This window comes from Patagioenas fasciata, chromosome 1 (genome assembly GCF_037038585.1).
Source record: "Patagioenas fasciata isolate bPatFas1 chromosome 1, bPatFas1.hap1, whole genome shotgun sequence".
In the NCBI taxonomy this organism is placed as follows: domain Eukaryota; kingdom Metazoa; phylum Chordata; class Aves; order Columbiformes; family Columbidae; genus Patagioenas; species Patagioenas fasciata.
The window spans coordinates 47,194,860-47,222,578 of record NC_092520.1 but is presented as its reverse complement, the minus strand read 5'-3'; the positions used below and the strand labels follow the sequence as shown (position 1 = coordinate 47,222,578).

At 38.5% G+C, this 27,719-nt stretch overlaps 1 long non-coding RNA gene across 1 annotated transcript; it reads right to left on the bottom strand.

Annotated features, from left to right (window-relative positions):
* Positions 1 to 364: 364 nt before the first annotated feature.
* Positions 365 to 27,048, bottom strand: LOC139826983 (uncharacterized). The gene is made up of 3 exons (XR_011737151.1): positions 26,834 to 27,048; positions 837 to 927; positions 365 to 719 (listed from the first exon to the last, which is right to left on the bottom strand). It is a non-coding gene; the product is annotated as an uncharacterized lncRNA (long non-coding RNA).
* Between the last annotated feature and the right edge of the window lie 671 nt (positions 27,049 to 27,719).

The window sequence follows — 27,719 nt, the reverse complement described above, 5'->3', positions numbered from 1 at the left end:
GCCTTTGTTAGGTTCCCTCATACAAGAACTCCGTTGCATATCAGAAGCCCAAGCAGTTAGGAAACAAAGTTGGCAGAGAAATATAGGCTAGAAATGGATTAATGTTAGTATTTTCCTAACAGGATTTCCTCCTTTTTCCCCTTTGCCTCTATACATAATGAAAGTTTCTATGTTGCATTATGCTGTATTGAAAGGAACGGTTATTAGTAAAGGCCATATTGAGTTAAGAATAGTTTGTACGGAGTACTGCACTGTGCTTCAGTTACCAAATAGAAGGAAAATCTATTAATTATATTACCGTATTTAATGGGAAATGGAACTTGGACGATTCATGTAATACGTTTAACTTCTAGTGTCCTCTATATTGTTACAAACAGGTTCCCCCAAAGTAAACTGTTTCTGAAGTGTTGCATGTAACATCTCAGCCCAGGAAGAGGTAAAAAAAAAAGTGTTTCCTAATATTCAGACGGGACTTCCTATGTGTTTCATTTTGTGCCAATTGCCTCTGGTCTTGTCATTGGGCACCACTGAGAAGAGCCTGGCTCCATCCTCTTTGCACCCTCCCTGCATATATTTGTATACATTGATGAGATCCCTTCCCAAGCCTTCATTGCTCCAGGCTGAACAATCCGAAGTCTCAGAGACTTTCCTCACAGATGTTCCAGTCACTTCATCATCTTGGTGGCCCATTGATTCTCTCCAGTATGTCCATGTCTCTCCTGTTCAGAATATATATTGAATGTGAGAAATGTGTATTTCAGAACTATTAGAACTTTATTACTTAGATGAACAGATCATGTTGACTAAAACACTTTAATACCAGTTTTAATATTTACCTTTTCAGTTTGACCATCTTAAACCTTAAGGGCCTGCAGTGACAGTAATAGCACTGTTTTCTGGATCCTGTAGTAAATTGTTGTAAAAGATCTGTAAGGAAACATAAAGAGTGTTTTAAATAGCATGTAAACAAAATAGCATCAAAATGGCATTTAAAAGAAAGTATTGCTTCAGATTCATTATAGGAAAGAAGAAACCTAATGGCTGTTAGTCAGCAAGTTTACAACAGTTTAAACTTTGCTCCACCATGAAAACAAGCCAAGGAAAAAATCTTCTTGGTAGTGAATAGCTGTTGCAAGCTCAGTTCTCGGAAAAGTTGACTTGAAGGATGCGATCTAAATTCAGATGAATCTGAATGTAATCGCACAAAGGCAAGCTGAACAAGTCTGTTAGCAATTTTAAACTCATTTTTCATTCGTTATTCAGTCAATGGCCAGCAAATAAGAAAGCACCATATTAAACTTTACACTTCTTCACCTGTATAAGTCTATTCAAATTTTTAAGGTTTCTGATAATAGGTAGGTTTCAGAACTAGATTAATTTTATCTTCAAAAACACGCGTAAAACCAATACTGCAGATTTATATTACAATTTCTTACTGTCCTATTGTGATTGCTGTACAATATAACAAATTTAGAATAACTGTACATTTCTATCAAAAAAAGGAAGAATGAATGCAAAGGCTGACAGCATTTCTTGCAGATGACAGAGGAGGTTCTGACAGGGAGTAAGATGGGTCTGCCAAGTCCCACCTCTTAGCAGAGGTGCATGTACTTTGAGAGAAGTCAGTTGAAGAATCAGAGGAGTAAACGTGTCAGTTTGAAGTTGTTCTCTTTAGAGCTGTTTTCTCTTTTTAAAATCTATGAGTTTATCACTACTTTTTGGAAAATGCCTTGGAATAAAATATAGTAATTTAATTATTTGTGTGTAACAAACACCAGTGATGAATGCTACTGGGGGGTGGGAGGGTGGCTGGAAATACTGGATTAATTACAATTCTTAAAAAATGCATATGGTATAGTTTTTCAGTGTTTTTTCAGATCTAGATCTGATGTTAAGAAAATAGTCTGGATAGAGCTCATTGTGCTGTTATAGAAATAAACAATATTTTTTAAAAATCCCCATATGGCTTTGAAGTTTCCTCTCGACAAACAAGGTTGTATGGAATGTGCAGAAGTCAGGCACAGTCGATAAAACTGATGACAGTGAAGCAGAAATACAGAATAAAAGAATGTAAATTTATGCCAAATTATGAAGGAATATGGAAAATATGTGAGAAAATACCTCCAGTTAGAAAACAAAGAATGAAAAAACCAAACCCAAACCCTTGATATCTGTTGAGAAAAATGGAGGAAATGGAAAAAAATAGAGATGGCAATATGCTTTGTGCAGTGAAAGTCAATACATACAGATTCTGCAAGAAAAAATCCATTGCTATTAAGTTCTATTTGGACAAGACATTTCCACTCTGATCTTGGCAATACTTGTATTTTTTGTATTATCAGTAAGAGATGATTAAGTAGACAATACTCCTAGTGTGTATTTAGGAAGTAGTTTATTCAAATATTTGTTCAGCCATTAATCTGAAAGCTACTCTTAAAAAAATAGTTCTCAGTCTTCTGTAAATGATGTGAATATTGTATATAATTTGAAACACTTCTGAGTGAAATTATGTAACAATAAGTATGCCAAAAATCTAAACAGTAGAGGCCTGGATGTTATCTGAAAATAATTTTGTTGAAACAGCTAGAAGAGGAAAGGCCAAGTAATAGATAGACAAGTAACTCCATGTTCTTGTAGTGCCAATATTGCTTTGAAATATTAACTGCAATGCATTTCTGTTCTACAGGAACAAAGAGAAGCTGAGTACATATTCATGGTAAGTTACTGCTAGGTCAGTAAATCTAGTGTATTGGCATTTCTCCTAACACTTATAACACAATATAAAAATCTGTTTGAAAAACTATAAAGAGAAAATGATCTTTCAGTATCAAGATGATGCTGATCATTCAAATTAGATGTCCTGTGACTCACTCTCCTGCACAGTACCGATAATGGTTTTGTTTTAAATAACTTTCAGTCTGTTCATCATTATGTATGTTTTCCATATATAGCTCTTGAGCAGGCTTTATGCCCAGTTCAATTTTTGTCAGTATAAAATCAAGCTCTGCAGAAATGATAAACTTCTTGGATTAGGAACCAGTCTTTTATTCTGTATTTGTAATACAACTGCATTAAAAACCACACAGTGCTGCACTATTACAGCAGCTCCCTGTAATGCTGGCTTAGTCTGCTTTGAACAGAAGTCAGAATATAAACAAAAATGTAATATTACCATGCCATTAACCACCATATCATCAACCAAACCCAGCCAGCTGCAATGCTAACTCAGCCTAAATTCTTTCTAAGGCCCCGTGCCTCATGTTTCCTGTTGAGTAAGCATTCTGCATCTTGCAAAACCCTTCAGACGACTTTTAGAGGATTTCCGATGTGCCTAATTTTTCATCTGTTAGCTAGACAGATGAGTTTAGATGGCAGTTAAAACTGCCTGAATGTGACCCCTTACCTCAACAGGCAACTTGTCAAACATGGAGAAAAATGTTATTTTTCACTGGGACTAGTGTGTTAACAGTCAAACAACATGTGTCTCGCTGTCAAGATACACTGTACTCATTTTAGCTAAATAGAAATAGTCACCCGAATTTTATCCAGACACACCTCAGGAACTACACAAACGTAGTCACAAGTGTGGTTAAAATTGTTCAAGTCTTTTCCATCCTCTTGTTTTCAAAAGCATATAGCTTTCTGGAAAAAATGCCTAGTTTGCTGAATCTAAGTAGAACAACATCTGAGCTGACCTAGGACTGCAGTGGCAGAAAGTAAAAATTAATTTTGAGAAATAATCTTCTGTGACAATTTTCACTGAAGGCAGCTTTTGTTCAGTTGTGGTGCATGTATATAGCTTCAGGCATGATATTTCAGCATTTATATAATTTTTGAGGCAAAAAAAATACAGTTCTGTGCTGGAGTATTTTAAATGCTGCTGGGAATGTACCAAAGTGCTCTAAACTCAGCAGTTCAGTAAGGGTTTAATCCTGCACATGGTTATGTCAGTGTAGCTAAACGAAAGGAGGAACACTTATCTTGAAATATTTGTCAGCTGTGTTGTCCAGACTTATTCCACTACAGAGCAGTTAGCTCACCTAAATGTTGATGTTTCTGTTACAGATGTCTGCATCAGATCTAGATAGCTGGATGTTGTTGTTGTTGTTTTGTTTTGTTTTTGTTTGTTTGTTTTGGTTTTTGTTTGTTTGTTTGCTTTATAGTGAGTGGAGAACAACAGGCATTTTCATTGCACAGTTCATCTAATTCTAAGATAAATGTCCCTGTGCCTGTCACTGGGCACCACTGAAAAGCATCTGGCAACCTTTTCTTTATTCTCTCCTTTCAGGTGTTTATATACATAGATGGGAACCCCCTGAGCCTTCTCTTCTCCATGCTAAACAATCCCAGCTTTCTCAGCCTGGAGAAACCAAAAAGGAAGGGTTCTCTGCTGGGCCTGATACTTAAAAGCAAGGAAGAACTGGTCAGGGATATGAAAGCTGGAGACAGCCTTGGCTGCAGTGACTGTGGGACCGCTGGAGTCACAGGGTCCAGGAGGATCCAGAGGATCCCAGAGGAGTATCCAAGGAAGAGGAAGCACAGCAAAAAGCAGGACCACAACCCTGCTTATCAAGAGAGCAGACTTCAACCTCTTCGGAGATCTGCTTGGCAGAATCCCATGGGTTATTACCTTGGAAAGAAGAGGGGTCCAGGAGAACTGGTTGATATTCTAAGTGCACCTCCTCTAAACTCAAGAAAGATCTGTCCTGACAGGTAGGATATCAAAGACACTGAGAGGCCTGCATGGCTGAGCAAGGAGCTCCTAAAGTAATTGAGACATAAAAGGGAAATGGACAAGATGTGGAAGCAGGAACAAGTGATTCATGGGGTGCACAGAGTGAATCTTTGATAAAGGTATGTTTTTCAGAAAAATAGCAGAAGGTACTTCATCTTAGTGTTGTAGCTCTTTTTTTTAACAATAGGATATCTCAGTTGATTAGCCCTTTCTGGCTGGAAAGTTGAGGAAAAGGCCACTTAAAGGGCTAACTTTGCTCATCACAGAACAAGGGGGATAAGACGAAAGAGGGAAAAAATATTCAATAAGTTAATTTGAGGCATAGCAGACTGGTCTCCTGTACTTCTGAAACAGTACTCACATGCTAGACAGGTGAAAAGCTTGTGGGCATCAACCACTATGCTAGTTCTGCAATGTGGCCATAACAGGAAAAAAAAAAAAAACAACACACAACTCTTTGCCCATCTTAAGAAAGAAGAATGAGTGACCACAGCATGTTCCAGCCATGAGCCTATAACTTTGTAAGTACATTTGGTAAGAATTAAGTGAGCTTATTTCCTTGTCATTTGGAATACACTACTGTGAGAGCTTCCAGAAGTGCCCAATCACTGCTACTAAGCTGTTTGCACTTATAAATATAATAATAGGCAAGATAGTGGGATTTGAAAATGGGAGCCTCTGTAAAATCTGCAAGCAATATTAAGTTTCAGAAAGAAAAGAAGACACAAGACAGGAAGAGGAACAGCTGAAAAATTATTTGCAAGAACCTTCAGAAACTTAGAAACCAACAGGTGTGAGAAACCATATTGCTGGCTGATACTTGGAGAGAATTTGTTTGGAACTAAGAAATAGTTCTTTGCTCCGTGTACTTAAGGATCTAAGACTCCTTTCCTAGATCCTGTTGCCATTGACTGTATCCCAGCTCCATCTGAAGGACAGACTCAGGTATGCATCATACCAAATTTCCTAGCCTTTGATACATACCATTCCAAGTTTCAACAGAAATGAAGCCCAGAATTGCAGGCTGAATGGGACTTAGAGCATTTTCCGGCATTTTTTTCTGATATTCACAACTGGAGATAAAGATCTGGGTTTGCGCAGGAATCGCAGCAAAAGTGAATCTACTTGTGGCAGGTATACTGACAAGTCAGCAAGTACTACAGGAATATGACTGAAACACAGGTGTCAACAGGCAACACAGAATGTTGCTTAACTCAACACACAATTGTCTACTTGGAAGGACATGCTGGTCTTGACTATTTTGACTTTGAGGCAAATGTCCCAGTCATGAAGGAAGCATTGTATTTATTGGGCTCCTTCGGACAGCATCAGAGTTATGAGTGGTGATAGAAAAGCTGGTTCCAAATGTGTAATGTACCAGTTGTTCTGACATATGAGCTCCCACAGAGGTAAAGTATATGTAGATAAGACCATGGTATTTGCATTTCAAAACAGTCTTACCAAGCATATGCTTTTCAGAATGTCTTTTAGAAATGTTATTTGATCTTAGCATTATCAGAACTAGGTAAAGAAAATGTTAATAATTCACTCTCCTTGAAGATCAAGGAATGCATTACCAGGATTCAAAACACATTCAGAACACACAGGCAGGACTGGGCTCTTCAGTGGCAATATCTGTTACAGGGTGAGCTGCATGGCTCTCTGGACTCTTCAGCCTTACAGCCCAGCACATACAGTGCTGCCATTACAAGTAGCAGGCTTCAGGCTCTGAGTTAAGCTGACAAAATAGGCCTTAGGACATGTCAGGATTCACCTGGACTTGTCTTGACCTATCTGGAGGTTGAGTTTAGTTTGTTTCGCTGTAACAGCAGGTGACTGTCACCTGATTTGTTTCAGCCTTTGGTTGGCTTTGTACAGTTGAATGGTGTAAGGCTTATTGCAATATACATTTTTATAAGAAGTACATACAACATGTAATTTTTCTTCTTATAGTGATCTACTTATGATGCTAGAATAAAATGCAGTGTAGAGAAGTAGAGGCATAGGATGATAACTGAAGCCTTGAAAGTGTAGGCACAGGATGATAACAGAGGCCCCTGGGTCATAAGCAACTCAGCGGTAGTCAGTTACTGGTCATCGAAGGAATGCAACCTTGGGAACTGGGTAAAACAATTTAGGAGTAACAAAAAGAGCAAAGAATGGGCATTTGGTATATATAAAACATATCATACATAGTAGATTTGTGTGTAATATGGAATTGTGAACCAAAGAATAAGGAGCAAGTGGACTGTGTTAGCAAGTACGTAATGACACTAAGCGGGGGCAGGAGTAAGGAGTAAGAAACCAGGAACACCAACATTGTATTTCCAGAAAAGAGGAGGAAGAGCCCACCAACATTATAACTCTTCCATGGATGGCTCACCATGATATCCTCCTCTCAAGACAAAAGACATCAGTCTTGTGATGTGATCTCTTTGTCACCAGAATGACAGTGGAAGGGTGAGCATAATACTAGAGAAAGGGACAATTACTATGAAGTTTAGGTATTTTGGTTTTCACTGTGTCAAAATTGGCATGAGCTTGAATGTCTGGATAATTTGAACTATAATTTTTAGTATCTTTCTACTCAGCTTAATAATAAATCTTTGATTACACTGTCAAGACTTTAATTAGACTAGCAGTAAATGCCCATTTTGCACAAAACGTGTGACCTACATAAACTGCACAAGTTGTAGTGCACCATATTGGCAGGGACAACCTAAGCTGTAATTTAAATGTGGCAAATTAGTAACATATTTGTAGAGAATGTGCGCAGCCTAGACTCATGAAATTTAGTGCAACTATTTACTGTATTAATTTTATTTCCACTAACTGTAATGGGAGCTTGGGCATCTAGCTATACCCTGCGTGCCTTCTAAAAGCTACAGGGTATGTATTTTGGCATTCTTATCACATAACTGAAAAGATCTCAGATAAATGCAAGAAGGATTTGTTTTTCTGCTACCAAGGGATTAGCAATGAATGGATGGATGCTGAATAGAAAGGACAGAGTCATAGAACCAGGTAGGTTAGAAGGGAGATGCAAAGGTCAGTTAGTCCAGTTCTCTGCTCAGAGCAGGCCCAGTTAGATCGGGTTACTCAGGCCTTGCCCAGTTAGATTTTGAGTATCTCCAAGGATGGAGAATCTGTTCCAGCTGGAGTCCACATTCACTCCAGTTTCTCAGTTGCTAGTGAGAAGGGCTTCTCTGCTAACTTTGGACAAGGCTTAATGAAGTATTGAGGAAATCGATGTATAATCATGCTAGCACTGTCAAATGTGTCATGTGTTGTTGACTGGTGTCAGGGAGAGGATGCTGGTCTAAATGTTTGTGGGGTTTTATTTGTTTGTTTGTTTGTCTAACTCAGTATAGCTATACTGCTTTAATACAACTTCAGTTTTCTTCCTTCTTCACCACTTTTGAAGACACAGTCATAACTCTGAGCAAGCACTCAGAAAGAGGAAAGCCTCCCTCACATAAACCCCCTAATGTATTTTTTAGAAAAAGAAGCCAATGGACACAAAAAAATTTGGAATCCTACCAAGGCATGAATATTTATAGCACCAGATGTTTGAATGAACTAAAAGAGCCTTAACTCGATCTGAACCAGATGCCAGAGCTAAGAGAGGGGAAAAGACAGCTTTTCAAGCTTTTTTCTGAATCAGAGAAACAAAAGTACCATTGAAGTAGGAGAGATATATTTTTTTGTAATGGGAGCCTCAGGATTTGTCATGGAATTAGCCTCTACTAATTCTGAGAACGTTACTTATCACCAGGGTAGAGATAACTGATACAAAGTTCAGATTTAGCAAAGGAAAAAGCAGTACGGATCTTTGCTGTAACTTGTTGCTCTGCTGTTTCTAAACATTATACCTGACATTTATTACTGAAAAATGTAATGATTCATGTGTCAAGAGAGTTACAGTGAATCAGTCATTATTCAGGAAATCAGTGCTTGTATCCTCTTTTAGGATAAAGAGGCTGATACCACATTCTCTTATACAACTTTTGTCCAAATCTAGCTGGCAAATTAATATATCCAATAGATCAAGTTGCTAGTTCATTGCACTGTTAGTACTGCTGCCACTGAAGGCGAGTAATTATATTTAGTGCCTGTGTTTGTAAACTCTCTTAAAATCGGTTTCTGTGATCATCACATCACCATCATGCTATAAAAGCTCTTAAATGTGAAAAACTGAGATAAAATACCTACACCAGAAAAAGAAAATAATGTCTATGCAAAACCAAATGATTAGGGCATAAATATAAATGAGTCAGAGTCTGTTGATGGCTCAAATACTGAGTGACTGTCTGTCTTACTTCCCAACAGCATGAACAGGAAAAGTAAACCCACTAAGTGGTGACTAGGCTTCTTTCATTCCTTGCATTTTCAGTACAGAAGTCTGGCAACATTTAGGACACAAGCACAATCCCAACAGGCTTTGCTAACTAGAACATGTCTTAAGTATGTGCACTATGTACACCACAGCTGAAATATTCATAGGCAAGTGCTCAAACTTGGTTCTTCGGAAAAATAAACTACTGTATGTTGACTTTGTATTGAATTTCATGCAGGTTTCATGATTCTAAATACCTGCCTCCAAATGTGTGATTGATTTCTACCCACAATAACCAAGAAAAGATGCAGAACCCCAGCTGCTCTCTGGTGTTCTCACAAAATGAAGCAAGCAAAAGTGAATGTTACAATTGCTTATGATTTTTGAATGGTCCCTCCATGACTCAGTATGTCCTGTAGACTGCAAAATCTTGACATGACTTTCTCTTATTGCTTCAAAGTGCAAGGTGTAATCTAATTTTCTCTCAGACAGACAGACAATGATACAGTCCAGTTTCCCTTTGTGAGAGCAAAACACAAGAGGCATCTGATGTGCAGCACTGCAGCACCAGGTATCTCATAAATAGAGTTGGAATGGATGCAAAAGGCATAAATAGAAGGTTTTTGTTGTTTTATGAAAGTGAATAAAGTTAGTTTTCTAAGGCCATAGGAGGCTCTTAAATGTCTGTCTCGATTTTAAGACAGCTAAACACACACATAGTCAGCAGCAATGAGAGTTTAAGGGTAGCTCTGAATTGCAGGTACATGTAGTGGAATTGCTGTTGCTGTAATCTTTGCTATAGAAAATTCATAAAGGCACAGGAATGAACTCTTCCCAAAGGACCATTTCCTTCCTGTAAATTTCTATGGAACAAAAGCAGATTTCCTGCAAAAGCTCTCATTCACCTCAACAAGGGCAGAATTTGGTACTTGAAAAGGAAAATGGATAAAAAGGTTAGTTAGCAGCTAACTGTAAGGGGAAATATGTTTTCCCTGGCTACTGCAGAAGAGCTACTACATTGTCTGGCATTCCCCAGAAACAGCATCCTTGTCTGCACAGAGTCTGGATTAAAGCTCTTGCGTCACGTTTTATTAGAGGGAGGCATGAATGCTAAAAATGTACCAAAGTACACATTACTATTTGATTTTTTAAAAAATACCACTGTGTCTAAAGCTAAAGAACAAATACAATTTTGTATTTTCCTATATCTTGGTACAATAACATGTTAATTCAGCCAAGTATGAATAATTAATTCAGTGAATCACTACCATTTCTTTTTAAACAAGCCTAGAATAAGATAATAGTGCCTTTTGCAACAACAGTTAGTACTTCAGTAGTAGAATTTCCTAAGGTTAAAATAAACATCTTTGAACTGTAAGGGCCAGATACTTTGAATGTCCCTAACTGTTTTGATATGCCCAAAGGCATGAAGCAGCTATAAAAACAGGATTTGTAAATCCCCCTGAAATGAATTCTCAGGTGTCATCAAGCTGCTATATTTTTCCAAAACTTTTTTTTTTAAGTAATTATTTTCTGGAATAGAGGAGATATCCCATAGATCAGAACACAGACCACTGGAATTTGAAAAAAAAAAAAAATATAGCCATAAGACACTATTAATTTATGACAGTTATTAGACTTGCCCCAGTTCATGGGAAAGTAAAGCTAGATTACTGCAATTACTTCCTTTTATTATTTCCTTTCACATTATAGTTGTCCTACGCAGCTTACCAAATCAATTGGAAATGCTAGATTAAACAAATGAACAAAAAAGCAAACAAACAAAGAAACAAAACACACAAAAACCCCCAAACAAAACAACAACAAAACCACCACGCTTTTTCCCTCAAATGCTCTAGGATACTCAAGGCATCCTAATAGGGCTGGCAGAACCTAGGGGATGGCTCAGCTTTTTGAGGTGTCAGATTGCATCTGAGAAACCTGATGGCCTTTGAAATAGTAACTGAAAGTTGAGGCAACTGAACCAATCTTTTGCATCTTTTCTAAGTCTCTTCCTTCTCCCTACCCAGTTCAGGAAGCCCACATGGCAGCCTCTTACGAAATGGAAAAGGACCTCACAGTAGCAATTCATTTTTTTTTAATTGATAAAATTATCTTTCTGAGATGCCTTTTTTTGTTAAAGTTCTCAACTACTAAAAATGGACAGACTGAATTAAATTGTTACAGAAACAAATGATTAGCAAAATGAAACAACAGGCTGACAACAAAGGCCCAGCAGATGAGTAAAACCGTATAGATCCATAACTTTTTCCATTAACACTCTGCTATTACAAAAGGTGCCCAGACAAATGATGGGTCATTTTAAATTATACAGCTGTTACATAAAGGAGGAAATGTGTGTAGGGAGAGATAATACCCTAAAAAGAGATTATTGTGCTTGCCTTTTTCCCAGTTCTAGCAGTTATCTTATAGATTAAAATCTCCCACAAGTCTTGCCTCGTTTCTGTTCTTGAACTATGAGTAAAATCACGGAACTACTTCCACACATATTTTAGAAATCAAGTAAATGGTAAACCTTAGAAGAGCTAGAGCAAGAGATCAAGAATACCAAGAACAGCCAGAACCTGAGCTTTCAGATTCCCTTTCCTAGGCATTATCTGTCTCTGTTGAAAAATACCTTTTTTTCCTAGGGTTTCTTGTATAAGAAAATTTGCTCCTATAATATTCCTTCTTGGAATCTGACTGGTTTCCAATCAAGTATTGATGAAAAGTAAAAACTATGGACAATAATTACACTAGTCTAATAGCCTGTACCTCTCAACCATTTCATATTTAATGAATATTTTTAGCTTGCATTACTCTTATTGACCTCTTTCCATATTGGACATGGAGAATTTATAGATATGCTTTACATATGCAAAATCGTAGGTTCAGAACATACTCTGAAAAATTGTGATGCTAGGCCACTTAGCTTTTGTCTGTCAGAATACTAATAAGGGAAGTTTTGGACATGAGCCAGCAATGTGCACTTGGAGCCCAGAAGGCAAATCATATCCTGGGCTGCATCAAAAGGAGCATGGCCAGCAGGTCAAGGGGGGTGATTCTGCCCCTCTGCTCCAGTGGGACCCCACCTGGAGCCCTGCATCCAGCTCTGGAGCCCTCAGCACAGGAAAGACATGGACCTGTTGGAGAGGGTCCAGAGGAGGCCACCAAGATGATCAGAGGGATGGAACAGCTCTGCTGTGAGGACAGGCTGAGAGAGGTGGGGCTGTTCAGCCTGGAGAAGGCTCCAGGGAGACCTTATTGCGGCCTTTCACTACTTAGAAGGAGCCTATAAGAAAGATGGGGACAGACTTTTTAGCGGGGCCTGTTGCAATAGAACTTGGAGTGATGGTTTCAAACCAAAGGAGGGGAGATTTGGGATAGGCATGAGGAAGAGATTTTTTACAGTGAGGGTGGTGAAGGTTGCCCAGAGAGGTGGTAGATGCCCCATCCCTGGAGACATTCCAGGCCAGGCTGGATGGGGCTCTGAACAACCTAGTCTAGTTGACAATGTCCCTGCTCATTGCAGGGGGTTGGACTAGATGACTTTTAAAGGTCCCTTTCAACCCAAACTGTTCTATGATTCTATGAACTGAGATGCTATAAAGCACTGAAAGGCAGCCAAAAAAACCCAAACCTTGGCACAATGAAGAATGGACAAAAATATCTGAGTTGCTTATAAAATACAGAGTTTTGGAGGAATTCAAATAAAGATGGGGTATCAGCTATTATTAATGAAACAGGCTTCTGGATTTTAAAACTCTGAATGTTAGGACTGATCTTGATGCAAACAAGAAGGCCATCAATATGGCAACAAGAATGATATGAACAGGGTTTTGAGAAGGATGGAAGAGAAAAACTGAGAACTGATGTGCCTCAAAGATCATATGTCTTTGGAACCAGAATCTCTGAAAAATATGATAAGGCAGAAGAAAGGCCAGGGACAGCCTGGGCCTCTGGATCATATAAAATGTCCCACTTCCTCAGGGTATGTGATGAAGGAACTCGACCCCCCCATAACCAAATCAGCAGTTGTTTGGTATGGGCTCCAAAGGAGGTAAAGGCCTGAGCCGTAGCCAGACCAAGAGCTCTTTTTAGGAAACTCATGAGGAGGCAAAACAGCACTGTGAACACCAACCAGTTGTGGGTGCAAGTAAGTAGTCTTGTGCAGACCTTTCCCACTGTGTGCAAATCAAAAGATTGTCATGGTGTCTCTACCATTAATTCCATCTTCATTACATTATCCCAAAATCAAAGAAAATTAGGCCAGAAGAGCATGAGATTTAGAGTAAAAGTACCCTGTCGGATCAAATATTTTCCATTTGTCACAGACTCAAGAAAAACATGGAAAATACTATTAAATATATTGATTTTATCTAATGTGAAAAAGAGCACATCATGGCATTCTGTAAAATAGCCTCGAGTTTTGATGAAAAATTTGGCATCTGAGAACATTTTAAGGTTTTCAGCTTGGCACTGAAAAATGTACTATATAGATAGAGAAGGAAACCTCTCTTCAGTGTTGTATTAGCTTATGAGTACTCTGGGATATACTCCATCTTCTTTAAAGGCACTACTGAAGAAGTGGTTTAACTGAAGGTAAATTTTTCAGAATACCATAACTACAAAGAGTTCTACCATCTTTTTAGATATGCTAATAATTTGGTAATGATAAGAGATACATAATATGTAGAAAAAATAATTATTGGATTAGGAAAGAGGAATTTAAGATCAACAAACAAATTATATTAGCCACCAGCCTGTGGACATAAATACCAGTAAGGTAAAACAATTTAAATACCCACAAGCATTACGTGAGAATTATTTGAGGATAGAGTAAATTAAGGCCTGGGTGCACAGACAGAATGGTTATAATTACTCTTCAGATAATTTTATCTCCAAAAATTAATTGTGAAAGACTGTCTTTTATATAAAAGATTCTTAAAAGTTTTGTTTTCCATGGATGAAACATGTGAGTATGAAAGACAATTCAATATATTATAAAATAAAGTACCAGTTTATGTTTGGGTTAGTGAATATATTTTTTTCATTACAGGAACATAATTCTCATTTGAATTTTCCATCCCTTCTTCCAGAATATCTTGAAATAGTAAATAGGTTGAAAGGGAGGGACACATTAAAGGGTCGTTTTTATAGGAAACAGGCTGATGTTTTCACGTTCTCTACACATTTTTCCACTATGTGTGTTTAAAGGATCATCACCCTGCAATGACTGCTGGAGAATCTCTGTTCTTTAACAGAACTGAAAATTTGAGACAGTCCCACCAAACAAAAAACAAATAGAAGTGTGTGATGCAATGCTATACAATACTAATACAACTTTTTCTTACTAAAGCAATCCAAGGATTAATGAACATCAAAATACTTAAGCACAAGTTATCCCTTTGATATTTTCATGGTTCATTAAAGCCAAAAGAAGCTGTGCACTTCAAGGAGTGAAATCTGAGCAATGGGGTTTCTCCCCTCTTTGAGCATCTAACATAATGATTTATTTTACATATTTGCAGCCTGAAAGTTGTTAGTTCATCAACTAGTTTTTAGGCACAATCTGCTTGAAAATGCAGTGCTGTAAAATAGAGAGTAAAGAAGTATAAGCAAACCAAGTCAAGTCATTTGTGTTGCTATTTTTGTCACAGCTGCTTGCTGCTGATAACCTAAGTCTTTCTGAGTGCATAAATTATGTACAAATGGGCAATGGAAGGAGCATTTTTGGGCATTTACTGAGCAGCCAGAGGAGGGGAAAGCCAATAAAGTGCTCAGAGGGAAGGATACAGCTGGCACATCTCCTGGCCATCAACTTTCCTCCTGCATTAAGGAAGAACTCTTCGCGCTGTACTTGTTCAGTTATTCAGGCCAACATCTTTTCAAAAATACGTCTATAATTAGGTCCTCAAGCCATACATTCAACTTAAGCAATTGGATTTTCTGAATTGTCAGGCATCTGGAAATTTCCACGTCATCTGGCTGGTCTATATTAAGAAATTGAATGTACCAAGGACTGTTCTCTGGCACTAAAGGCGATTGCCACGGAGCAGCCACCACCCCCATACCCATGCAACTAGGCTCTCCAGAACAGGGTGGCCTGGCCTAAACTGCCTGTTGGGAATGGTCTCTTACCGATGCTATTACCCAAACCATGCCTGGGAACTGTGAGAAAGCTGGGCAAAGCCCAGACTTTGCCAAGGGATCATACTTGCAGTTTAATGATAGAAGACATTAAATTACAGTGCCTGAGGATTCTCCCCAGCCTTTTTAAATTGCTAGCACAGATATGGCTAGTAAGCAGTCCTAGGTCATCAGGATTTCTAAAGACAAGGCCTCCTTTTAATTTTTTAAATGATTTTTAAAATTTTATTTTATTTTACTGTACTGTTTCTACTGCTCCCATTTGGAAAAAAGATTAGCCTAACCCACTTGTTTACTAATATCAGTGAGAAAGGATCTTCCATTACATCTTTCCCACTAGACTAGGATGTTCTTTCCAGCTTTTCACCATCTGACTTTCTTAAATGTGGGATTATTCATGTGAAAGTTAGTACTTTGGAGATTCAGTCCTGTTCCTTGTACTGTATTTTTTAGGCAGCCAGACTGTGATCCTCTTGCTTGTATTAAGCAATATTTTACTCTGAGTAGTTCACTGGCATCAGTGTGATTGCTTCTAGTGGAAGTAAATAACAATGGTGAAAAACACTAGTATATGTAGTTCTTGGGAGTCACTCCCCACTGTATTTTCCATGGGTTTATGATTTTTTCTGGTCTCTGTCACACAGCAGTTTATACATGGAGCCTTTCACAACATAGTAAATCAATACATGAAAAGAAAAATAGGTCACGGTGCTGGTTTAGAAGTTAAAAATTAAAGATGTCCATGGTAAGGCTAAAGCTATATAGAAATGAAGAAAGGTCAGCCAAGTACTTTCATCTCTTCATGCCTATTTAAGCTTTCTGGCAAAGATAAACATACAGTTACTTGGTTCAAAAGACAAAATGTTGTGAACTTTCGAAAGACAACTCTTATAAAGTTACCTTTGTGAACTGCTTGTTTTTACTGGTAAGCAAAAACATATCCTTAGTTCATCAATTATCTTAAGACAACGACGAGCACCAGTGGGTAGCATGAGATGTGCTGATGGGGGCTGTGTCAGGTGAGGACAGAAGGACTAGTCAGAAGAGAGCTGCCATCAGGATTATATGAAAGGAAACTTAGGGACAGAAAGATCTGTAGTTTTAATGGGTGTTAAGGAGTTGGGTCAGGGTCTAATCACATGTTTTAAGAAAACAGTACTCTTGCAGACCTCAGGTGATTGTTTTGAGATTGCTTCTTTCTGGTGTTTAGAAAGTGTGAGTAAGAGAACAGCGGCCTACCTGTATTTAAGTCTACCGTGCTACAGTATGTTATAGAAAGTGGCAAAGATGACATGTCTAATTCTCCTGTAACTGACAATTATAACCTGAAAGTTGACTCGAATGGAGTTTGATCATTTTAATGTGAAATTTAATTTAAAGGTTTTCTTATCCATTTGGATGAAGCTTACAAAAATCATAAAAAGAGCCGTTATTCCTCCTGATTTGCTATTAAAAAAAAAAAAGTATATTTTGCCAGAGCTATCTACTTCTTCTGGTATCAATTTAAGCAGGGAATTATCTACACATGAGATCTTGAAACTGTGTTTTTCAATTCTAAAGTACTGTAAAAGAGAGGAGCCAAATGGAAGCAAAAGCTAAGATTAAGGCATCAGTTTCCTCTGTAAGTAGAAATACACTGCTCACTATTGAGGGGAGAACAAGCCTTAGGATCCCTCAGACAAAGGAAAAAAAATCGTAACAGAACTTTGAGGAGAAGCTTTTAAGCATCTGGTACAATTACTAGAGTGGCTGCCTGTTGTGCTTACATCTCCAGTTGAGCTACCTCAATACTCCAGCTGTGCAAACGCAGGTAGAAAAAAGAGTTGGAAAATATTTAGTATATTTTTCTGTGTTCTCCAGAGAGGCTTTTAGTCTTTTTTTTTTTCCTTTTTCTCCCTGAGATGACATGGTAAAATTCATACTTTTATTATGCCAGTGAAGTAACCAGAACTAAACCAGAGATTATTTTTCCCCCAGCATATAAATACCTAATGTTTAAAATGAAAAACTTCCTTATAGACTGTACCATGGTCAATCAGACTAATGAGGATATTTCATACATAGAATAACTACTGAAATCTTGATTCTTTTTTTTTTTTCTCCAAAAAGTCTTCATGTTCAGGCTGTGCAAAGGGCTGCACATTGATTTTGAGACTCCAAACACCATTTAAGACTCTGTAATATTCAAAATGTGTGTGTGACATCAGTGTCATAATTACAAAAGGAGTAATACCTGGCAAAGTAGAGGCATTACAAATCGGTGCATAAAATGGTTGCGTGTGCTCATATACCCACAATATTAATTTTCTTAATTCCAAAATGGAATATGTTATTTGGACATGAATAAAGATAACAGAAGACTGAGCGTATAGTATTGGTGGTAAATTCTGACAGGTTTTTTTTTCTGTGAATGTCTACTGGAAATACGTTGTAAGACTACAGTTGTAAGAAAAATGTAAAGGAGGAAGAGAAGTCTTTTAATCCTAAATGGATAATTATAACAGTAGCAGCATGAAAAAAAATAAACCTAGGCTAGCGAGATCTGTTCTAGAGCCAATATTTGACAGAAAAATTCTGGAGACGTAACGGTAATTAATTTTGCTGAGTGATAAATATGGTTCCTACAAAGAACCTCTTCTGCAGTGGTCTTCAGGCAAATAACTGAAGCATGTTAGTACAGAAACACTCCTGTGTACAGCAGATGTTCCAATGAAGACCTTGCAACAGTGGTAACATTAATCTCACCAAGTAACAATAACAAAAAAGACAATTTCGAATAGTGTTTGCTTTCTATGTCAGATCTATTACATAATACAGAAGACCTTCTGACGTATGATAAAGCATGGGCAGAGAGTGAAGCAGGTAAGAGGGAAGTTGGTAAAATATAGCTCAAATGTTCTTTCAGGTAATTCTGCATCAAGACTTATACTGCTTAGGTTTCCACATGCGTAAAATTTACATGGGAATGGTACTATTTATGCCATTTCAAGATGTCTGAAATGTTAGAACATATATAAGTGTTTTCAAGACTGAAGACCAAAAAATTGGACAACTCGACTCTTGAAGGAGAGCATTTTCACGAAGTGAAGAAGGAAAGGAACATTATTTAGATGGGTATCTGAGGCATAATTTTATCTGCTCAGTTGTCAGACTTGGGCTTGTGTTTTAAAACAGTTATTTCCTAGCTTTATATTTCTGTCCTTTTCTTAATTATAAAAAGAATGGGTCCTAGCAAACAACTATTCCTTGCAACCTAATCCAGGGTAAAATACACACTCATTCTAGAGGTACACATGTGAGTCAAGTAGCATCCCAACCCTAAGGAGAGCTGCACATGTCTTAAAAGGTGCTGAGGGTTTTCAGTTTCCATTGGCAGTAGGACAGTGTGTGTAACTAGTGTTTAAAGCAACGTGAGTACTCAAACTAGCTAAATCTGAGACATGTAGTAGGACTACTTGTATTCTGGAAGTTAAACACTCACTTAATTTCTACAAAGTCACAGAGGTCACATCTTTTCATCCAATATTTTTCATTTAATCCATATTGTATACACCAACAAAAGTTATTTGAGTGGATATGATTTTTTACCAGTTTTGTTATTTAGGAGGTATCTTCCTTAGCAAAATAGATGCAAATCAGTCTCTATGTTAGAGTTTTCTGTAATAGTCTAGTACAAAATTAATCTGTCAATATGTACAAAGTTTACAGTTTGCAGTAATTATGGAAACAAAATGTACATGTCTATGGATGAGATGCCAAAAATAAAAGAATGGTGATCAGTCCTTTTTTCTGTCCTCAGAAATCTTAACTTTGCACCCTGTTGTGAATTAGCAATGCAAACAAACTTCAAAAGGAAACACACATTCCCAAGGCTCAATCACACGTATGCCTTGAGGTGCGAATGTTTGAAGACAAAATACACCATGTAGAAGCAAGAATTGTGTCAGGAACACCTACTCTTTCAAATGTAGTATCACAGTATTGCTTTGAATTAGTATGAGCAAAGATGTTGTTGCTTGAATCACAAAGAAAAAAGGAACTAAGATGTAAAGTGACAGAACAAAAACAGCATAGAGTGTCTTGGTATAATGAATATACATCAAAACCAAGCCAAAGGTCATAAAGCACAGAACACTAACAAGACATGAAAAACCATAGAATAATTTTGGTTGGAAGAGACCCTCAAGATCAAGTCCATCCATTAACCTAACACTGGCACTAAACCGTGTCCATCAGAACCTCATCTAAATGCCTTTTAAACACCTCCAGGGATGGTGACTCCACCACTTCCATGGGCAGCCTGTTCCAATGCCTGACAACCCTTTCTGTGAATAATTTTTTCCTAACATCCAATCTCAACGTCCCCTGGCACAACTTGAGGCCATTTCCTCTTGTCCTATCACTTGCTGCTTGGGAGAGAAGACCAACACCCATCACACTACATGTTTATAATTAAGCTAAAGACATAATTTTGAAAAGTCTAGAAATGAGGCTGATATCCTGATGTACTTAATTGTATTGTTTGTTGCCAACACATTATTAGTAACATAAATAAGCATGGCAATGTTTTTTATGTTTATATATACAGCTACAGAACATATATAGAAACAGATTATGTCAGGGTTACTGTTACACTGGTGAAAGGGGCAAGATGCTGTGGTAGCATGAATATTATTTCTGTAGATTATTTACAAATTACTTGACAAAAGGTGTTTTTGAACAATTCAATCTAAAAATCAGAATGTGTTCCTTTGCCACAAATCAAAGTCCCAGCAGAAGCACCTAAACAAGCTATTTATAATTTGCCGTTGTCAAGACAAGCTAGTAATAGGCTTAATAGCAGCTGGACCATTTCCTGAGGAACAGGAAGAGCTGGCCCTGTGGTTTCTTCAGGAAGAAGCTACAGGTTCATGGTAGAAACAGCACAGGGCAAAGGGCACAGCCCTGTGCAAGGTGTAAGGGGTCAGAGAAGAGAATCAAGAAAAAAAACAGTCATAATGAACAGAGAGAGGGGAAAATCCATATTATACATATTTATTAGTTTGGTATTAATGAGGTTTTGTATTGAAAAAAAAAAAAATAGGGACTTGAATCCAGATTTCAGGTATCTTTCGAGGCAAGTTTTACAACAGCTGTAGAATCATAGAATAGTTTGGGTTGAAAGTGACCTTCAAAGGTCATCTAGTCCAACCCCCTGCGATGACTAGGGACATTGTCAGCTAGATCAGGTTGCTCAGAGTCCCGTCCAGCCTGGCCTGGAATGTCTCCAGGGATTGGGCATCTACCACCTCTCTGGGCAACCTGGGACAGTGTTTTACTGCCTGCATTGTAAAAAAAATCTTCCTCGATGTCCACCTTGGATCTCTCTTAGTTTTAAAACCCTCACCCCTTGTCCTATTGCAACAGACCCTGCTAAAAATTCTGTCCCAATCTTTCTCATAGGCCCCTTTTAAGTAGTGAAAGGCTGCAATAAGGTCTCCCCAGAGCCTTCTCTTCTCCAGGCTGAACAACCCCAACTCTCTCAGCCTGTCCTTACAGGAGAGGTATTCCAGCCCTCTCATCATTTTTGTGGCTTCCTCTGGCCCCTCTCCAACAGGTCCATGTCTATGACGTTGTACAGAAATAACTTCTTCCTTTCTCTCCCTGGTATCCAACCGGGCCTTTCAGGGAGCACAAACACCCAGAGTAGGATCCACCTGACCTAATTTTGGACACCTAACATGTTGATAATTAGATCTGAGTTAGCTGTCTGGACTGTCTTCATAGTGAAGAAACATGCAGTTGTATGGCACCATTCCTCTGAATTAAGGTAAATACTCATAATAAATAGGTCAAATTAATCACTTCCTAGAAATGTTGTTAATCTTAAAGGGAGCCCAAGGTGCACAGGATAATTCAGGCTGGAAGGTCCCAATCTATATCACCGACAGAGGGTCTTCCTTTGCAGAGGTAGGATTTTGCATTTGTTCCTGTTGAGTTTAACAAAGTTCCTGCCAGTCCGTTTTTGGTTTTGTTTTTCCAATCTGTCTAGATCCCTCTGGATGGAAGCCCTGTATTTCAGCTTATCTACTGGTCCCCCCAGTTTGGTATGATCTGCTAACTTTCTGGAAGTGCACTGTATCACCTCCTCCAGGTCACTGATAAGGATGTCAAACAGTATAGGTCACAGCATAGATCTCATAGATCTTTATTGTTACTGGCCTCCAAGTAGAACTGCCCTCTGACCCTGTCATCCAACCAGTTCTTTACTCATCTGGCTGTTCACCCATCTGGATCATAGTGTCCTAACAAACAGACAATAAGATTATGAGACAGTATCAAAGCCTTCTTAAAGTCAAGACAAGTGCTATCCCGTGCTCTTCCCTTATTCATAAGCCCAGCCACCTTATCACAGATGGCAATCAGGTGGCTCAGGCGTGACTTGCCTGTGGTAAATCCATGTTGACTCTTCCAAACATCTTCTCCACATTCATGTGCCATGAGTTTGTTCCCAGAGGACTCATTCCATGTTTTTTCCTGGGGACTTAAATGAGGCTGACTGGCCTATAGTTGCCCACATCATCCTTTCAGACTCTTTTGAAGATGGGTGCAACCTTTGCCTTCCTCCAGTTATCAGAGATCTTCCCTGATCTCAATAACTTTAAAATACGATAGAAAGCAGCCTTGCAAGGACATCAGCCAGCTCTCTCAGCACTCAATCACAGAATCACAGAATCATAGAATGTTAGGGATTGGAAGGGACCCCCAAAGATCATCTAGTCCAATCCCCTGCTGGAGCAGGAACACCTCATCTATGAGGTTACACAGGAAGGTGTCCAGGCGGGTTTTGAATGTCTCCAAAGAAGGAGACTCCACAACCTCCCTGGGCAGCCTGTTCCAGTGCTCTGTCACCTTCACCGTGAAGAAGTTTCTTGTCATATTTAAGTGAAACCTCCAGTGTTCCAGTTTGCACCCACTGCCCCTTGTCCAATCATTGGTTGTCACTGAGAAGAGCCTGGCTCCACCCTCCTGACACTCACTCTTAACATATTTATAAACACTAATGATGTAGCCTTGCAAGTTACATGGACTTGTTTAGCATGAGTCCTCTGATCTAATCCCTGACTTCATCCTCAACCACAGCTGGTTGCTTCTCTCCTCCTTGAACCCTGTCTCTAAGCACAGGGGCCTGGGATATTTTTTTTAACTGCTTCTAACTTCTTATGAACCAAACAACTCTCCCTCGTCATTCAACACTCTTCTTAAAATACATTTTATATATATATATATTTTTTTTTTCCCCCCAATATGACCTTGTGCTTACTGCTTTGTGTATGCCTCAGATTATTATAAGTAACTAATGTTTTGGATAATATTTGAGTAGGAACATGGCTACTTTCTATATGTTTGTAAAAAGACAAATACACATTTGAGGCTCAATAAATAACAGGAGTATGACCTTTACCAACTAGGAAAATGCCAAAATTATGGTGAAAAAGGGCCAAGTGTAGACAGTATATCTGGCCAACAACTTTTTTATTGTCTATCTACATGAAAGTATGTTCTCTTCCTGCTCATTATCTTTTAGAAGAACAGTTATCCAATATATATTGAATTATTTTGGCTACATATGTATTGGGCTGTATATAGACCAATATAGTCTTGGGTTTTACCCTTGAGAAAATCAATAGAAAATTTCTGCAGGTTTTTGTAGTGTGTTAAATCCTAAGATGCTTCTACTTTGATTTCATGTACTGAAATGATTAGTGTGTGCGTGTGGAGATTAACTGTGCTCTACTGAAGTTACAGTTTAGTTAGCTTTATAACTTTTGCCAAAGAACAATTAGATTATCTCTTCCAAAGTCCATTTGTGCCCTTAGCTAAGGCTGCCCACCAACTCCAAATATGAACTGACTTTAATGGGACTGTACATGAACTAATTTAACCCAGTTAAATCTGACTGGGCTTCAGAGCAAGCCGGTATTTTCCTTGCACGGGACAGCTGGGAGCTCCTCAGTCAGGGAGCTGGGTCTTCCTCCTGCCCCCTCACAATCTGACACAGCTTCTCTCTGCGGGCTTCCCACACTCCCCTACCCTCTTTGAGTAAATAGTGAGGAGCACTGATTTTTAAACCAACAAAATTATAATAACTGTTGATAGGAATCAAATTCTAGAGCTGAAAGAGATATCTGTCTGTGTCTTATGTCTATGCTTTCATGGCAAACAAATCTAAAGGAATTATCTCTGTAGAAATCCTGTTGTAACCTGTAACTGTGAACTGCATTATTATCAGTATTTTTTATCCACGCTATTATCCTCATCAGTGTTTTTAAAACTTCTGATATTATTTCTATGCATGAGTTTTGCCAAAATTATCTGAATATCAAAATAGTTTATAACAATTTCTTTCTGATTACAGATAAATATGGAAACATAAAAAGGGTTATAGGAGGCCAATAAATTATTATTTATAAAATGTTTTCATGTTTCTGACTCCATGACCTAAATATAAAATGTCACCAATTATTTTGAATGATTTTTTGGGACCTTTGCCTGAGTTATATATGTGCTTGGTTTTGAGAAAATGCTACAATCAGAAAATACTAAGCAATCATCCTCTGAAAATGTGCCCTTTGCAGGTATATCAGGCAGAAAGTTAAAAACTAGATACTCAAAACCACAGGTGGGTGTTTGAAAACATAAGTATAGAAGAAATCCAGTTCCTGTTGAAATTCTTCGTAAAACTGATCGTCTTCTTTGGGGACAGTATTTTGCAAGTTCTTAATATAATAGTTGTTCAACAAACAAGATTTTTTTTTTTTTTTAAATAAGGCATAACAGTAAGGATTTAACTGGCAGAAAAGTTTCCCTTGAACATTTTCTATGCATCATACTTCCTCCATTCAAAGCTTTGTTCTTTGGTTTGTTTACATCTTCTTCATTAAACTAATCCACATGTGCCTTAGTGTATTTATAGGAAATATCATTCCCTCATGGATACCTTTTGCTGATGACAGTAATTTCTATTTTTAGTTGAACAACATATTTACTGAGCGCCGGTGCAAGTGTTTAGTTTCAGATTTGTAACACAGTCAAGGTTTCTTGAGCCAACAGCTTTATGGACGTATTACTATGACAACAAAGATGTCAAGTACTTGTGTACACACTGCGATTATTCTTACATTTCCAATATTTATATAGCTAAAATTCTGCCAGCTTCACTCCTCAGAATGTGCATAGGGGTTTTTGTGGGTTTGTTTTCTGGTTTGGTTCGGTTTGGTTTGGGTTTTTTTTTAGTTAACCCCTGAGCAAATATATGTCTAGATTTAATAAAAAATAATAAAAACAACAACAAAACCCACATATCAATATCCAGTTCTTTTTGCAAAACCTGACAGAGATTTCTTTTAGTTTAATTTCATTGCAAGCTAGCCATTACTATGCCCAAAACATGGCTATTAATATAAATCCCTCTACAGAGCAGAAGAATCTCTGTCACTGGAACCATCTTTCATGAGTATTTTGGAAGAGCCCTCTAGTGGGAAAAGAGGAGAGTTTTTGGAAGAGTTTTTTTTCCATCACACCACTGGAATACATGACTTGCCTCTGCTGCAATATGTGGAGAGGAAAGAAAAAAGGGGAATTTTGCTGGAATAAGAAGTTAGATGCAAAAAAAAAAATCACTGTAGATCAGGCCAGGTCAAAGTCATTTATGGAACTGTTCAACATGTGATTGTCATCTTCTGTTGACGCAAAACAAAACAAAAAAAGCAACCAGTTTTTTCTGCCCCACTTGCCTGAATGCATCAGATTGCCCACTCCTGTGCCTGTGGAAGGTGGTTCTTAAAAAGTGACCTGCTGTCATGGACCCCTGACTCCTCAAAAGCAGTTTCCTGGGGGACACTGTGGACTAGTTCCCTGAGTTGCTTAATGTTTGGTCTCTCAAAATCCAGGTTAGCAACTCTGCTGCCCTCTATCTCATTACACCAACAATTTTTAAACACAACCATTTGTGATCACTGTGGCCCAGACACCTGCCTACCTTCGCATCTCCTACAACTCCTTGGCTATACGCAAACAGCAGATACTATCTGTTGGGTAGAAAAGCAGCCATGGGGAGATATGGTGAACTACGGGGTGACCCACCTTGTTGTCTGTGTGCTGTCCAAGTGAGAAGCCAGCCTCCTGCTCCATGAGTGCCTGGGAAAGAGAGTCTGTGGCCACAAATGACAGAGCTGGCCATGAGGACAGCCACCAGTCTTCACTCAGGCATTGCCTGACTTGTGTGTGTTGTCCTTGTGATGCTGTTAATGCCCTTTGTACACAGATGTGCCCTATCTGCCCATTGAAACTCAAGGGCCATTTTCTTCAAGAGCAGTATGTAGGCTTTGGACAGCCTCACCTCGTGGTGCTTCTTACTTTGCTAATGAAGAACAAGTTTATATCCTTGGGTTTTCATTTAGAAACCTATCACTTAACAAGTCCTATTTTAACACAGTGTCATCTCAAATAATATAACATTGGTAGGAAACCTCCAGAAGAAGTCTAGTGTTCTCTGTACCTCAGAATGTGGTAGCCAGCAGCTCTGTAACTACAGATGTCCACAACTGAAACAGTCGTGGCTTTTTAGTATGGTAACAGAGGCTTACATGTTTTCTTAGAAGGCACAAAGAATACTTTTGTTTTTAATTTTCATTAGGCTAGAAAAACAATCATTGGTGTAACAGGAGGTTTAGATTGGATATTAGGAAAAAATTCCTCACGAAAAGGATTGTCAGGCATTAGAACAGGCTGCCCAGGGAAGTGGTGGAGTCACCATCCCTGAAGGTGTTTAAAAGGTGTTTAGACGAGGTTCTTAGGGACATGGTTTAATGCTAGAGTTAGGTTATGGTTGGACTTGATGACACTGAGGGTCTCTTCCATCTGAAATGATTCTGTGATTCTATGATGTCATGCTGTTAATTACATATAAATAAACATATATATAGAAAGCATATTTTCCTCATCATAAAGAATGCTAAAACAATGAGCAACTCTGAAAAGAAAGGTAAATAAGGCCCCCAGGCATGAAAAATGAAGCTTCAAAGGTGACAGGTGAAAGAACTGTATGTCCTTATGTCACAGAAGAGCCTGTGATTAACCCATGTTATGGACACTGTGACATCAAGGGTAGTCAAGGCCAATTTAGATAACTGCTTTCTGGATCAGTCTTCTTGATGACCTGGATGTTTCAACTCTTACAAAGCTGCAGAATCAACAAGAATAAATACTGAAATGGCTCTATTTGCTACAGAATGACTAGAATAAATATGGAAGTGGCAAACACCTCCAGGTCCTAATCTGTCACAGAGGCACCCCAAAGTCAATTTGGGCAGGCAGTGAGCACCAGAATTTATTCTAACCAGAACCATTTAGCAGAAAACCAACTAGAAACAGGGTCTATCCAAAATTATTCAGCACTCTGACAACATTGTAAAACACAGTTCAGATATGGTTTAGGTGTTCAATTATTATATTACACAGCTGACTCAAACTCAAGGGATCAGATCCCAAAACTCTAGAGTGATGATTCAAAATGCGCATCTTCCCACTCTTACCAAGTGAGGACTCTCAGGGGTACCCAGATCGCTTACCAGGTTGGCAACATGTCTCAGTTCCTCAGGAATGTTCCTTAGATGGCCATTCTAAGGAGGAGAGTCTTCAGTTGCATACCTGCTACTCCAACAAAGACCAACTCGTTGGGGGCTTCCAGTATGCTCCATTTATACACTAGCTGAATCTGAGTAGTGGTCATTTATGGTAGTGGTCCAGAAATTTTTCTCAGCCGAGGTGTTTCATTCATCTGTCGACCAAGGGGGTGGGTTCATGACCATAGTGGTCAACCAGCCTAGAAGTTTCTGTTGCTTTTGTGGGGGTAGGGATGGGAGGAGTGCATCTGGCACATAATCAGGACCTTTGTCCTACTGTGGATGGTGGGTGGGATTCTGAGCAACATTTAACCTGCCTTTTTCGACTCCTCCTTCCCATCAGGCCCTTGGCATGCATTGTGCTTCAAGGCAAAGCATCAGCACTTTATTCCGCATGAGCAAGGCAACATCACGGTCAGGACCCACGCACAAGTCTGGAGCTTCTTGTCACTCAGCAGCTGAGCACTGGGCCAATGGAAAGGCAGAAAAGATCAATAGCATAGCAAGATAATAGAAATATTAACCAGTGGCCTTCTGGACAAAACATAGTGATTTTCTTGTAGTAACATATGCATTTCTTTCCTTGTCAAGAACTTTTCTGGGATACAGGTATCTCCTCAGGTTTCCTACAAAAAACTAAACAAAGCTCCTGGGAGAAAGAAAAGGCTTATACAAATGCAACTGTTGCATGACCTTTTTGTCACCTTGAACAGTGAAATACAGAGAAATAGAGGTAAAACAAAGAGGAAAGGAAGAAAAAGGGAAAGAACTCATCGAAATACTGAGACTGAACAGCTATACATTCGACACTCTATTTCCATAAAGAAATAGT